Source organism: Acinonyx jubatus, chromosome B3 (assembly GCF_027475565.1).
Source record: "Acinonyx jubatus isolate Ajub_Pintada_27869175 chromosome B3, VMU_Ajub_asm_v1.0, whole genome shotgun sequence".
Lineage (NCBI taxonomy): Eukaryota > Metazoa > Chordata > Mammalia > Carnivora > Felidae > Acinonyx > Acinonyx jubatus.
Window position 1 is genome coordinate 119,014,628 of NC_069386.1, and position 14,729 is coordinate 119,029,356.

Genomic DNA, 14,729 nt, shown 5'->3' on the forward strand with positions numbered 1-14,729 from the left:
CACAGCATCTGGGGAACTTGGAGCAGAGGGGAGCTGCCGTGCTATTAGTATGCTCCTGAATTTTAACGATGACAGAACTGAGTCCTGTAGGGCTTGGGACTCAAGGTCTTTCCCACCCTCAGGCTCTGCCGATGTGTGGGGAGCTGGGCCCAGAGCCTGGAGTTTCCCCATGCTCTGTGCCGTGTCTGCCCCAACCCCAGGCCACCCCACCCTCACCCCGGGATTGTGAGCTGAAGAGCGTGGGAAGGGGAAGGAGAGATGAGGAAAAAGGGGGGGACCACCACTTGAAACCCCTGCATGGTTTCTTTCTAGGGTGGCAGCAAGGGGCATCTGACACCCCTTGGGCCCAGTCTGGAGAGGCCCTTTCCGGAGCTCTGCCTGGAGGAGGAGGGGCCGTCCACAGAACCCTCCCCTCCGCCACGCCGCCCCAGTGCTGGCAGTTCTAAATCCAGAGGGGACAGGATGACACGAAGGCTCCCGGAGCGGACAAAGCCGAGTGCCTCCATTTAGTTTCTGTCCCCTGCAGTGCAGAGCCTTGGCGGGATCCTGCCATCAGAAGCTCCACGGGGACCAGCCCCCTGAGGAGGAGCGTGCCTCATTGAGGAGCCTGGGTCCCTGCCAGGTGGGGGCTCTTGGCAGCTGCCCCGGCTCCTGCTTTTGTTTGGTTGTCCCCCCACCACCTCGTGAGCGGGAGCCTGGGCCCCTGGGGCAGGCACAGGCTCCCTGGCCTCCCTCTGCTTTCCCCCAGACTCTGGCCCGACTCGGAGAGGCAGGCTGCAGCCTCCCTGGGAGCCACTCCTCCTGAAGGATCTGGGGTGGGCCTCGCTTGGAGGAACCAGGGGCCGGGGTCCCGGGTCTCAGGTCTTGTGCAGAAGTGTGTGGGTGGCAGGAGGCTGGAGAAGGGATGCGAATGTCCGCTCCCCCTCCTCCCTACCTCACCTGCACATCTTAAGCTGTTTCCTATCTTCTGTCCAGCAGCTCTAGAGAGCGTGTGTGCGGTGGGGGGGGCGGGAGGGCCAGAGAGAAAGGGAGACGGAATCCAAAGCAGGCTGTCAGCACAGAGCCTGCCACGGGGCTCGAACCCACAGACCGTGATATCGTGACCTGAGCCAAAGTCAGATGCTTAACCCGCTGAGCCACCTAGGCGCCCCTGTCTTTTACGGTTTTTCTTTTCGCAAGTAAAACACCTTCGACACTGCTTCGTAATTTGGGGGCCAGCACCTGTGGGGGTGGGGGAGAGAGGGGAAACTCTGGTGATGGGACTTCTTGCGACTCAGCCTCCCCCCTGCCTTGGGGCCGCCGTCGGCTCTGGAATCATCATCATCGACTGTTCCACGTAGGCAGTACCCAGGTCTGTCTCACTTTAAGCAAATCCAGTGTGTGAAAGTCTGCTTTTTCAGAGAAAAAAAGTGACTTTTCTCTTCATAAGAAATCGGACAGGAAATCCACACTGGGTTGAGGGTTGGGGCCTGCGCCCTCCCTCCTGGCTCTGAGGGAATCCTGCCGTGTACGTTCTCTCTCTGGCTTACACTCCTGGGCCTCCATTTCTTCACCTGGGGAGCAGGGGTGTTGACACCTGCAGGTCAAGTGAGGGCGGGGGGGGACCACATGGAATGACTCCTTGGTGAAATCCACCGTGGGATTGCTTTAAGCCGTCACCTTTCTGGGCGTGTTATTAGAGTAGTTGGTTCAAAGACGGTCTCGCGTGAGGTGAGACATACTGGCCGCCCTGATCTTCCTCCTGGATTCGCTGGTGGGCATCTCAGGGGTGACCTCCGTCTGGGGCTGGCCCCCTGTCTGGGGTCTAAAGTCAGGATGAGAGGTTCCCTCGGGACAGCAGCGGAGCGGCTCTCCCCTGATAGTTGGGCTTCCCCGCCTGGCTGGGGTGTGGCCTGCCAGCCTCTGAGCCGAAGAACCTGGAAAACCATTTGCTGCCTTTCACAGGAAGCCCGCACGCTTCAGCACGGCTCTGGGCTTTCAGCAGCTTTCCCTGGAAGGCCTGTCCTGCGAACTTCACCTTCTCCTCACCTCACTTCACCTGCCTCGGGCCAGCAGCCTCCCTGTCCCCCTCCACTTCCTCCTCCCCTCAGCCCTTGCCTGCCTTTTCCCCAAGTGTTTTCTAAAAGATATTTGATTTCAGTGAAAGCTGGGCCGACATCCATGCAATATGCTCTCACTCTCTTTGTGCTTGTTGGGAGGGCGGAGGGCTCCTCCGGGGATTCTGGGTAATTGGGTTAGTGGCCAGCTCATGTCAGGAAATTAAAAGGAGGCTCCGATCAGGTTCCCGCTGCATGGGATTTAATGGCTTTGTATTTATAGAGTATTCTGCCTCTAGCCCCTGCCAGAAATACCACTTTTCTGGCCCTGTGAATGAAGAAAGAGGATGAGAGATGGCTTGCCTTTAAAAATTCTTTCTCTTTTCCAAAATGCATTAGTGCTCTGAGACAAACCAACTCTCCAGTGCTTCGGAGAATAGTTCTGAACTAGAGCCCAAGAATGCCGATATGTATCTTCTGTATCTCCCTCGGACCGCTTTCCGTCTCATACGCGTGCACACAGATGCATACGCACGCACACGTCTGACAGTTCACGAGATCTTCCCGTGTGGCCTGAAGCGTCTGGGCCACTCAGGCACGATGACCCGATGACCTCTGGCTGGGGAAATGTTGACTGAATGAAGTCATAGAGGATGATCTTGTCTGTGCCAAATCTTACTACTGTTCATTCAGGACTTTGGGTGTGCCAGAGCATTGAATAATTGGTTCAGTGGTCATACAGACCCGGTGAGTCCCCAGTGTCACTGCTAATCAGCTCCTTAGGTGCCTTACTTAAACCTCTGTAAGCCTGCTTTTCTCCTCTGTAAAATGGGAATCATAATCATAGCCATTTTCATCATGCTCTCTACTCTTCAGGGAAGGCCCTGGAGTGGTACCATAAAGTAGGATTGGAGATAGATATTCTGCATCATGTGATATAATTGATTTTCTTCTGTGATCCAGAAGGGAGTTTTGAATCTCCCATAGCCTCTCTTCCCAATCCTTGGCTGATGACCTTGCTTTCCATTTTCTTGAAAAAGTAGAAACAAGCAAGTGGGGGAGTTTCTTATCCACCTGCTGCTGGATCCACAAATCTACTTGTTGTTTTCTGTCTCCCCCCCAGTGAGAGCGATCTCTGCTCTTGTCAAAAGCCAGTCTCCTGACCTGTGCTCTGGCTCTTTCTCCTTCTTTATCAGGGACTTCAGTCCTGGAGTATCATTTCTGCTTCTAGCATCATCAGTCGCTTCCTCACTACTGGATCATTTTCATCGCACACACCAAACCTACTTTTGTTCTCCCTTTATAAAAATAAAATAAAATTTTAAAAAATCCACAACTATATATTCACCCTTCACTGCTACTTTTCCGTGCTCCCCTTTTCAACAAAATTTCCCCACTTATTACATCCACTTCTTTACCCCACCTGCTTAAAAAAAATTTTTTTTTTTCCTTAAAAAGGAAAATAAATACATCCGGGGCACCTGGATGGCTCAGCCGGTTAGGCGTCTGACTTGGGCTCAGGTCATGATGTCACGGTTCACGAGCCCCATGTCAGGCTCTGTGCTGACGGCTCAGAGCCTGGAACCTGCTTCCGATTCTGTGTCATCCTCTCTCTCTGCCCCTCCCCTGCTCACACTCTGTCTCTCTCTATCTTAAAAATAAATATATTTTTTTTAAAAAGCAAACATCAAGTAGATTCACAAAATTTAGAGTATATTAGTTAGGCTAAGGCTAAGCTTCTATAAAAAAAAAAAAAGATTCTCTTCCCCTCTCAAAACAAACAAAAACCAGAAGCTTAAGCAGGATGGAAGTGTACTCCTCTCTCATCTCTCATGTAACAGTCCAGAGGTCAAAGGTGATCTGGGACTGGTTGCCAGCTTGGCCATTCTTATAGAAGGTGGACCCAGTTATCAGCATCTTTTCAGGCAGCCAGGAGGAAGTGTAGCCTAGCCAGATCATTGGAAAGATGGGACCCAGAAACAGAACCTGTTCCTCCCATTCACAGCCCATTGGTGGAACCTGGTCATGTGGTGACACCTGTACAAGGAAGTCTGGGAATTGTAGTCTTTAGCTGGGATGCCATTTGTCCAGCTAAAACCCTACTGGTATGGAAAAATGAAAAAATGCATTTAAGTGGGCAGATACTGTTACATGCCAAAAATATGCATAAAGTATAAAGAATACTGGTACCTTCCATCCAATGTAAGGAAAAAAAAAAAAAACTATCCTTTTCAGGTTCTGTTTGTGCCCTCAGAGGTAACTTTACCCTCAGAGGTAACTTACTCTGTTTCACATTATTTTGCCTTTGCTTTTTTCAAATAGCTTTTTTTTAATGTAGTACTGTTGTTTTTTTTAAAGTTTATTGATTTATTTTGAGAGAGCAAGCGGGGGGAGGGGCATAGAGAGAAGGAGAGAAAGAGCGAATCCCAAGCAGGCTCTGCGATGTCAGCGCTGAGCCAGATGTGGGGCAGAGCATGACCTGAGCTGAAGTCAAGAGCTGGACGCTTAACCAGCTGAGCCACCCAGGTGCCCCTAATAGTTTTATCATGTGTTTATATCTCTATGAATATCTTGGGGGGGGGTTGTTGTTTTAAATGAAATTATACTGTGTATATTTATTGCTGAAATGAGGGGCATCTGAGTAGCTCAGTTGGTTAAGCATCCGACTCTTGATCTCAGCTCAGGTCTTGATCTCGTGGTCGTGAGTTCAGGCCCCGTGTTGGGCTCCATGTTGGGCATGGAACCTACTTAAAAAAATTATTTTTCTGAGGTGAATGCCCTTGTTGCACGGTGCTGTAATCCATTCATTTCCATTTCTTTATAGCAGGAGTCCCCCAGAAAATAAATATTTTAGGCTCTGGGAGCCGAACGTCTCTGTTGCAGCTATGTAACTTGCACCACTGTAGGAAAGCAGCCACAGACAATATAGAAATGTAGGAACAGGGCTGTGTTCTGATGAACAGACAAAGGACTGGGTTTAGCCCACAGCCCTTAGTTTGCAAACTCCTGAACTAGAGTATCACTGGATGAGTTTGGGAGAGTCTGTTTTTCCTTTCTAGTGCTGAGGGAACAGTGCTGCCTTGAGTCCCAGTGCACATGCATAAGGGGTTTCAGGCCGGGGGTAGAAGGGCCACAGGTATGTGCGTCTTCAGCTTTATGAGATGATAGGAAGTCCTTTTTTATTTCGTTGTACTGACTCACCACTGGTGTTCGGATGTTCTGGTTGTCCCATATCCTCACCAACACTTTTTTTTTTTTTTAATATTTTTGAGAGAGAGAGAGAGAGAGCAGGGTGAGGGGCAGAGAGAGGAGAGAGAGAATCCCAAGCAGGTTCTGTGCTTTCAACACAGAGCCTGAGGCGAGGCTCAATCTCACGAACCGTGGAGATCATGACCTGAGTCAAAATCAAGAGCAGGATGCTCAACCAGCTGAGCCACCCAGCTGCCCCATCCTCGCCAACACTTATTTAGTGCATATAAACTAGTGTTTTCTTATCGCTTTGGTATGTATTCTCTTCACTGTCAGATAAGCATATTCCATATGTGGTCTAGCCACTTGGGATTCCTTTCCTGTGAGATGCTTGTCTGAGTCTTTTCCCTGTTTTTCTACTTTATTTTTTTCTCATTGGTTGTAGAAACCTGTATATGTTCTGGTCATTTTATTAGTCACTTTTCAGTTGTTGGTGTTGTAAAAAGCTCCCCATTTGTGGCTTCCTTCTCTTGATGGAGTCTTTTGATGATCAGAAGTTAGTAATTTTTTTATTTTTATTTTTTAACGTTTATTTATTTTTGAGACAGAGAGAGACAGAGCATGAACGGGGGAGGGTCAGAGAGAGGAGGAGACACAGAATCTGAAACAGGCTCCGGGCTCTGAGCTGTCAGCACAGAGCCCGACACGGGGCTCGAACTCACGGACCGTGAGATCATGACCTGAGCCGAAGTCAGCCGCTTAACTGACTGAGCCACCCAGGTGCCCCCAGAAGTTAGTAATTTTAATAAATTGAATTTATCTGTTTTTTCCTTTGTGGTTTGCACTTTTACGTTATTCAAAAAGTTATTTTCCTGGCCTGCTTTCTTAAAGATGCTTTCCTCATCTGCCTTACCTGTTAGATCTCAGACCCTGCTGGAACCAATTTTTTTTAAAGTTTCTTTTTAATATTTATTCATTTTTGAGAGAGAGAGAGAGAGAGAGAGAGACCCAGAACCCAAAGCAGGCTCCAAGCTCTGAGCTGTCAGCACAGAGCCTGATGTGGGGCTCGAACCCACGTACCATGAGATCAAGATCTGGGCAGAAGTCAGACTCTTAACCGACTGAGCCACCCAGGCGCCCCTGGAATCAATTTTTGAGTACGTTGAGCCTTTTACCCTCAGTCTGCCCTGGTCACACCGCACCCCTGACCACAGCCCTGAGCCTGCCCCCATACCCCCTGGGTGGCCGAACCTGTCCCGTCTTCCCTGACTCAGCCTCTCGGCGATATTCCAAACACGTGGCCAGCCTTTGTGCCCTTTTCTCTTGGCTTCTCTGCCCTCCTGTTTGCCTGGTTTTCTCCTTACCTCTCTCACTGTGCTGCTTATCTAGTCCTCTTTGCAAATGCTTCTCTTTCCTGCTCTTTACATGTTGGTGTTATTTGGGACTTGGAACCAAGGTCTTCTTCACCGGCACCCTGCAGGCGATCCCTTCTAGGTCCAAGACTTGATACAGATTGACTCTCAGTCTTAGACCTGCAGTCCCACCTCCTGCCATGCATTCTGATGCTAGTGCCTGACTGCCCTGCTGGCATGCCCACTTGGTGTGCTTATGAGGCATCTCAGACTCAACACACCCAGAGGGTACATCTAGCTGTGCCCCACCCCTCCCCCAAAACCCTAGTCTTCCCCATCTCAGGAACGGCACCCCTATTTACTCCTTGCTCAAGCAAAACCTAGAAGTCATCCTGGACTCCTTTGGAGTCAGTGTCCAAACTGTATTTGAGATCCTCCCCCTTTTCTTCATCTCCATGGCCATGACCCTGATCCAGGGAAGTGCCATCTTCTTCCTGGACCATCGCAACACTTTCCTAACTGGACTTCCGATTCCACTTCGTGTTGAATCCAATCCCCGTAGCAGCCAGAGGGATCTTTTTAAAGCACTAATATGATTCTGTCACTTTGCTTCACATCATTCAAAGACTTTCCATTGTACTTAGAATAAAGTCTAAGCACTGTAGTCTGATCTTCAAGATCCTTCCTGCATGGTCTAGCCCCTCCCTACCTTTTCAGTGTCATCTGGTCCCCTTCCTTTCCTGCCCCCTCACCCCTGCCCACTCTCCTCCAGCCTCACTGGCTGACTTTCGATCCTCAAGCATGATGGGCTCTTGCTTACCCTAGGAGCTCTGAACTGTTCCTCCTGCCTGGAACGCTGTCCCCTCATATTTGCAGATCTAACTTAAATGTCATCTCGGAAAGGCCTCTCTTCCCACTTCGTTTCTATCATACCCCTTTGTTTACTTCCTCACTGAACTTCTCCCAATCTGAAATTATCTTATTTAGTCATTCGTTTGCATGATGTTTACTGTGACAGCCTCTAACCCAATGGTTATTGATTTAGGGGCTCATGAATTCTTCTGAAAATCCGGTGGGAATTCTACCATAAAACATACGCAAGTACTTGCACATAAAATTTTGCAGACGATTTTAGGAGCTTCGCAGGACCCCTGAAGCCCACCTCAGAGGTTCCCGGAGTCAGGTTAAGACCTGTTATTACAGAATCAGAGTTTTAGAGGTAGAAAGAACCTGAGAAACAATTCAGTCTCCCGGATGGTAAATTGCCTTTACCATTAGACTGACAGCTGTGGCAGGGGGAGTGGCCACCTAGATACGTCATCCAAAGGCTTAGGCACAGTTGGGATCAGTAGGCAAGAGGGCTGTGACCTATTAGCAATGTCTGCCACAGACTAGGAAATGGAAGGCAGCGGCACAGCCAACAGCTATTTGCCATGCCTGATACGGTGCAACTGAGTTTAATTTGTCCAAGGCCACGCAGCTAGTAAATAACAGAGCTGGGTGGTATTTAGTCTCTTTGGTTATGTGAGAATTCCTTGTAAGAAGCCCATCCCAACTCAAAATTGATGGTTTGGCCAGTAGCAAAGCCTGTAGCTTTTCCTCAAAGGGAAAAAGAAAGGGAAAGGAAGGAAAGAGAGACTGAGTCTAAATAGCCTGGCCCTGTCACATGTACGGTGTTGGAGACTTTTTGGTGGCTCGGAATGCAGGACCAACCCAGGCTTGCTGAAATGTCCTTGGGCCCATGATGGCCCGAGTGAGAAGGGTCCAGGGGAGAGAGCAGCAGGAGATGAATACTTTAATAGACAGGAGGCCGGGGCTCCTCACTCAGTGCCATGGTACCCACCAGGGACCGTTGGCACAAATCCCAGAATATTAGGTAGCACGTGGGTTTACCCACTCACGAGGCTCTCTTGACTTTTAGCGAGTCAGGCGTGAGGCTGTCACCATTATGATCTGGCACCAGGGTAAGAGGCAGCCCCAAATAGCCATCCTGTCCTAGGCAGCAAGGTGAGCTCACCCGTCACCCAGGACTCCCCGCAGGACAGGTAGCTAAAGGAAGCCCCCCATGTGCAAGGGGTGTAGATGAGTGCTTAGGGTACTCGTCTGCTCTGCTGGGGCACCCGTCAGCATGCCCCCATGACCTGCAGCTTCTGGATACGCACATCACCTTCTCGGTGGTTTTCCCTGTTAGAGATGAGTCAGCTGTCATTTTGTAGAACTTGTAGGCAGAGTCAACCCTTAAGTCCCCAAGGAAGAATATTGGTCAGATCAAGTATTGACTAAAGCAGGTTTAGTGTAGTGCTCCCAGATCTGGAAAGTCATCAGAACCACTGGAGGAGCATTGAAAAATTACCCATTCCTGGACATCATGCCAGACCTACTGACTCAGAACCTCAAAGGAGTAAGTAGTCAAAGTCTGTATTGTTCCAGGGCTTTCCAGGGCATCCCAGTGATCCCACAGACTGGTGGCCTCAAGTTCAAAGCAAAGGAGATAGGATTTGGAGGTCAAGATTCAGATCCTCCCTCCAAAATTTCCTGGCTGTGTGACCCTGAGCAAGTTACCCCTCTTTTCTGAGCCTCAGTTTTCACATGGGAATAATAACAATAATAATATTCCACATAATAATTCTCCCCCCTCAATATTGTTATGCAGAGTTAATGAGACTTGGAAATAGCTTTGTAAACTGTGAAGCATTGCACAAATGTGCACCTGTTTACATCATTCATAAACCAGGGACACTGAATTGAGGTGGGGTGGGCTGGGAGGGTGGGATTTCTGGGTAAGGTGAGGGGAAGGGTCCTGACCATGAAAAACTTGGCCGTGTCAGGAGAGAACCTGCCCTTAGACATGGATAGCAGCTCTGCAGAGGAGGTCAGAGGACACGGGCTCGGGGGCCTTTCTCTCTTCAGCCTGGTGTGAGCCTTTCTTGTGGGAGGAGAAATGTGACAGGGGCATTGCCTGGGCCAGGCTCTGGGCCAGGTGCAGAGGGCCACGCTTTTCAGAGCTTCAGCTGGTTATTTTTAGTGCCTGGCTAGAAAAGAAAGAAACTTGAACTGTCCCCGGCTGCTGTGCCCCCTGCACACGTGGCTATTTTTACTTCCGAAAGACTGGGATCTTGTCCAGCTTAGGGAGGGAAAATGAGAAGAAAGGAGGGAGGTGGAGGGAAGCAGGAATTATTTTACTTCCATTAAGAAAAACGCCAGAAGGCTGATCTTACCAAGTCAGCAAGTGGACATCTGATCCAGGACGTGGCAGCCGCTGCCTCTGGACGCTGATGCGCCTGCGGTGGGTGGGAGAGGTCAGCAGATGGGCATGGGATCAGGAGGTCTGGGGGGCCTGCCATCCCTCCTTGCAAGGACTTTAGGCCCCAGAGTGGTCCTGCGGCTTCTTTAATATTTCCTGTGCCCTGAGTTGGAAAGTAATGGGACACGGCGGGTGGAGGGATCCCAGCCTGGTGACGAGCCTGGTGGGGGCTGGGAGCTGTACAGCTGCAGCCAAGGCAGAACCTGTGTCCCGGGTTGGACAGAGGCAGCGCTCCACCCTGTGGGCATATTCAAGAGAGAATGCGGGGAGCTGTGTGCCCCTGGGCACATTATTCAACCTCTCTGAACCTTAAGGGTTCCTTAAGTTCCTTAAGGGTTTTGTTTAACGAACCTGACTCATGTTGTTATAACTAAGGGGGTGTGTTTCTCTCTCTTTCCAAGAAGGCAGTCGGTTCCTGCCAGACCCTACCACCTTCCATAGGCAGAAGAAAGGAAAGAAATTATGAAGCTCCTACTGTGTACCAAACACTTTGTTGCTTTCACGCATTTTACGTTACTTAATTCTACTCACCTGAGAAGGGAGAAGTATTTTACAAAATTTTAATAACTTAGTTGAGATACAATTCACTGCTTATTAAAGTGCATTGCCGTTTCGAAGACCATTTTTAAGTACACAATTCAGTGGCACTAAGCACATTCACAGCGATTCCATTTCCCAGACTTCTTCATCATCCCAATCAGAAAACCCTGTACTCATTAAACGGTAACCCCCAGTCTCTTCACCACCCCCCCCCCCCAGGCCCTGGTAACCTCCAATCGGCTCTATGTCTATTCTAGATATTTCTTATAAGTGGAATCCTACAACATCTCTCCTTTTGTGTCTGGCTTCCTTCACTTAGTGTAATGTATTCAGGTTTCCTCCATTCTGTAGCAGGTGTCGAGAGTTCATTCCTTTTTATTACGACTGAGTAATATTCCGTTATATGTTTGACCCCGCATTTTGCTTATCCATTCGTCTGTCGATAGATCGTTGGGTTGCTTCCACCTTTTGGCTGTTGTGAGTATTACTGCCATGAGCACTGAAATACAAATACCCTGTTAGAGTTTCCTGATTTCAGTTCTTTTGGGGATATACCTAGGAATGAAGTTGCTGGATCATAAGACACGGCTGATAATTCGGTTTAACTTTTGGAGGAACTGCCCAGCTGTTCTCTACAACAGCTGCACCATTTCGTATCTCCGCAAGCAGCTAAAAATTTTTTTTAATCTTTTTATTTTTGAGATAATTGTAGATTCACATGTAGTTGTCAGAAGTAATACCGTTTCTCCCAGTGGTAGCAGCTTGCAAAACTGGTGTGGTATCACAGCCAGGATGTTGATATTGATACAGTCACGACAGGGAACAGTTTTAAGGCCGAAGTATTTTTAATAATAGCAATATTAACTGACACTTAATGGTCACTTTCTAGGTGCCATTTACAATATTTTAAGTGCTTTATTATTTTATTTTTAGTTTTTTAGTTAAACTTTTTTTTTTATGTTTATTTACTTTTGAGAGAGCGGGAGAGAGAGCATGAGCAGGGGAGGGGCAGACAGAGAGGGGAACAGAGGGCGTGAAGGGGTCTCTGTGCTGACAGCAGCAAGTCTGAGGCGGGGCTCAAACTTATGAACAGGGAGATCATGACTTGAGCCAAAGTCAGTCACTTAACCGACGAGCCGCCCAGGTACCATCTTCGGTGCTGTACGTGTATTAACTCATTCAATCCTGAACGACAATCCTATGAGGTGCCACACTGTTATTTTAGTACAGGTGTAGAAACTGAGGCCCAGAAGGGTGAAGAAACTTGTTCCAGGTCATTCAGGTACTAGGGGGGGTAGAATCAGGGATTCCATCCAGGTCTGACCCTGAGGCGAGGGCTTCTTTCTTCTGCTTTAGACGCACAGACCTCTGTGCACCCCCATACAGTTGCTACCCTCCAAACAGAGTCACCAGGCATGCCTGGCAAGCTGCAGCCAGGAAGGTTCTGGGTCTTTGCTTTCAGGCCTTGTGATGAAGCATCTCAGCATGGACTTGGCTCCTTCTCCCGTTCACACTCCCTTTCCCCCTGTTCCTTGCAAGGGTGACTGAGCACATCTCACCTCCCCATTGTGTTGGTCAGGGCTGGGCAGGAGCCGATGTCCCCTCACAGGCCACCAAAGAGGATTTAACGAAGGCACTATTTACAGAGGGGTGAGTGTGATCGTGGGAACCAGTCAGAAGTGGTGAGTGGTGATGGACCCCAGGACTAGCAACAGTGGGGAGCCTTTAACAGTGCCAGCCTGAAAAGATCTGGCAGGAATTGCCTGAACGAGAAGGTGAGAATTGTAGCTGTTCTCAGAGGTCAAAGTCAGACTGCATTCCTACCTGTGTGGTCTCGGCAAGTTACTCACCCTCGCTTCGCCTCAATTTCTCCATCTGTAAAACGGGCTAATAGAATCTCCCTCTAGGGTTGTTGCAGTCCCTACGTGAAATGCTCAGAGCAGAGGGCAGCACCAAGTAACGGCTGCTCGGTAGATGTGACCTTCTCCTTACATTCTTGTCTACAAGATTTAGGGGTGTTGTCATGTTGGCTCCCTGTCTAGTCCTGAGGTCAACTACAGGACTCAGTCTGCACAGGAACATCCTGCACAGGATTCCAGGGATTATTGATCTTTTTGTATTCTTAGCAAATTTGTGAATGCTTAAATTTTGGCCTGCACGTGTTAAGGGATTGACAGTGTTGAACGGTGGTTCAACAAAGGGTGTGTATTCATTACGGTATTTAGACATCTGGAATAGCTCACGTGTAAGTGTTATGAATGCTTTAAATTCAGAAGGTATCAATAAGATGATGGAATCTAATAATCCCAGACAGCGATTATAAGTTAATTAGTATTTTAATATCCTCCCTGAGCCTGCTTTTTTAGTTTGCTAAAACTCTGAGAACACAAACAATAAGCCAACTCTTACTTCAAGTTCAAGTTGCCTTCTCTTTTTTTTTTTCCCCCATTTGGTGTTTGTAAGACTTAAGCATCCTAATTTAAGAAGTAATTGTCCGTTTTGTTAGTTAAAATTGCTTTCTGCTGCAAGTTACCGAGAACTTGACTGCTAGTAGCTTAAGCATCGATAAAGGAGATTGATTTCCCTACCTACCAGGGATTCTGGAGATCGGCAGTTGCTGGCATTTCCCAGGCTCTTTCTGTCTTTTTTTGGTGTTCTTTGACGTCCTCACTTGGCTGCCACAGCTCTAACCTTCACCTTCCAGGTCAGGGCAGGAGAAAGGCAACAGAGTTGCACCAAACATATCTGTCTCTCATACCAGAAAAGCAAAACCATTCCCGGAAGCCCCCAACATGGACTTCCCCTTACAGCCCATTGGCTGGAACCAGGTCATATGACCAGCACTTGCTACCACAGAAACTGGGAAAGTAGGAACCAGGATTGGTAGGACTATAGTGCTAGGGGTAGGATGTTTCTATAAACAAAACCCAGGTTCTGTTAGCATGAAAGAGAGGGGATGAAAAGATAGTTGGGTAGGCAACTAATAATGTCTGCCAGACCCAACCGTTAGAATCTGGTGATTTGTTTTTAAAGGATTCATGATACAGCATCTTGCTGCAGCGCTCAGGATGAGAACCCAGTCCATGCCATTATCTCATTTACTAAAATTGTGAGCAGTGTATTCTAGATAAGGTATAAAAACACATTGGCAGATAATACGTACAAACACAGTTGACCAGCGTCTGTTTAGGCAGAGGGCAGAGGAATTCAGACCTCTGTCCCCTGTCTCTGTGTTGAAGAAGCTGACCATTCTCAGTTCAGAGCAGACCACATCAATAAAGACAAATGCGTAGAAGGCAGGGAGGTGATTGGCCTGAAAACACTGTACGAGTATAGAAAATAAGGAGTGCTTGGCCACAGAAGGAGGGTGCCCAAGGATGTTCAAGTCCATGAGGGGTTGTCTTGTGAAAGGGGGTAGTCTCATTGGATGGGATGGAGGGTAGGTAGAAAATGACCTAGAGACAGAATTTAGCTCAATACAAGGGGAAACTTTGATGAGGAATGGGCTGTCCTAAGGGAGTGAATTTCTAGAGGCTGGGGGGAACAGATGGAAACTGGGAAAAGGATAAGACCCTGAGAGTCTTTTGTTTCCTAAGCCTGCAGGGCTTCATTTGAACTGGTGCATCATTTCACTCAGACACTTGACTGCCTACCACCGGCTGGGTGAAAATGGAGCTGACTTGGGCCCTTTCCCTTAGCAACCCATTGAACTGAAAAGTGGATAGGAACAGAGGGAAACAAGCGCGAGGTGGCACACAGAGTGCAGTGAATGCTGCCGTGTGGGGCAGTGGCAGTGACGGCCTCCCTTGGCCTGTTGAACCACTGCCAACTTACCAAGCCTTTCCCCGCTGTTGTGTCATTCTGGTGTCACGAGAGCCATATTCGGTGAGCAGAGTTGATATTACCATTGCCTCCTTCCCCGTACCTGGTGATGACGAGACGAAGGCTATGAGAGCCAACTGGGCCAAGGCCGTTGAGACGGGTCTGGGACCTTGACCAGTGGATCCCATGGGGTGGCGTGCTTATGGGCTTGTGGCTGGGGGAAGATCTGGGAAAGCAGGCAGGAGGCCAGGATGCAAACCTGGCTCATACCAGACATCAGTTGAGGCATAATCGAACCCAGCAGTCTACTTTTCTTAAGAAAACAGAATAAGCTGATAACTGATGCATGTATTGATTGGAGCCATTGACCATCCTGCTGTGAAGATCTGAAGGAGAAAATTTAGAGGAGAGATTACACCCACCGGGCCCAGGGGAGCTGTACCCTGGAGTAGCAGAGAGCATAGGTACTGGCTCTTTTACTGGGCA

General features: G+C 48.7%; 1 protein-coding gene and 1 long non-coding RNA gene across 7 annotated transcripts in view; one reads left to right on the plus strand and one right to left on the minus strand.

The window, feature by feature from the left end:
- The window catches only part of ESRRB (estrogen related receptor beta), a 170,881-nt gene that overhangs the window by 134,966 nt on the left and 21,186 nt on the right, over positions 1-14,729 (plus strand). The window lies entirely within an intron of this gene.
- LOC128316081 (uncharacterized) lies at positions 248-13,207 on the minus strand. The gene is made up of 3 exons (XR_008299543.1): positions 13,014-13,207; positions 9,796-9,858; positions 248-3,334 (listed from the first exon to the last, which is right to left on the minus strand). It is a non-coding gene; the product is annotated as an uncharacterized LOC128316081 (long non-coding RNA).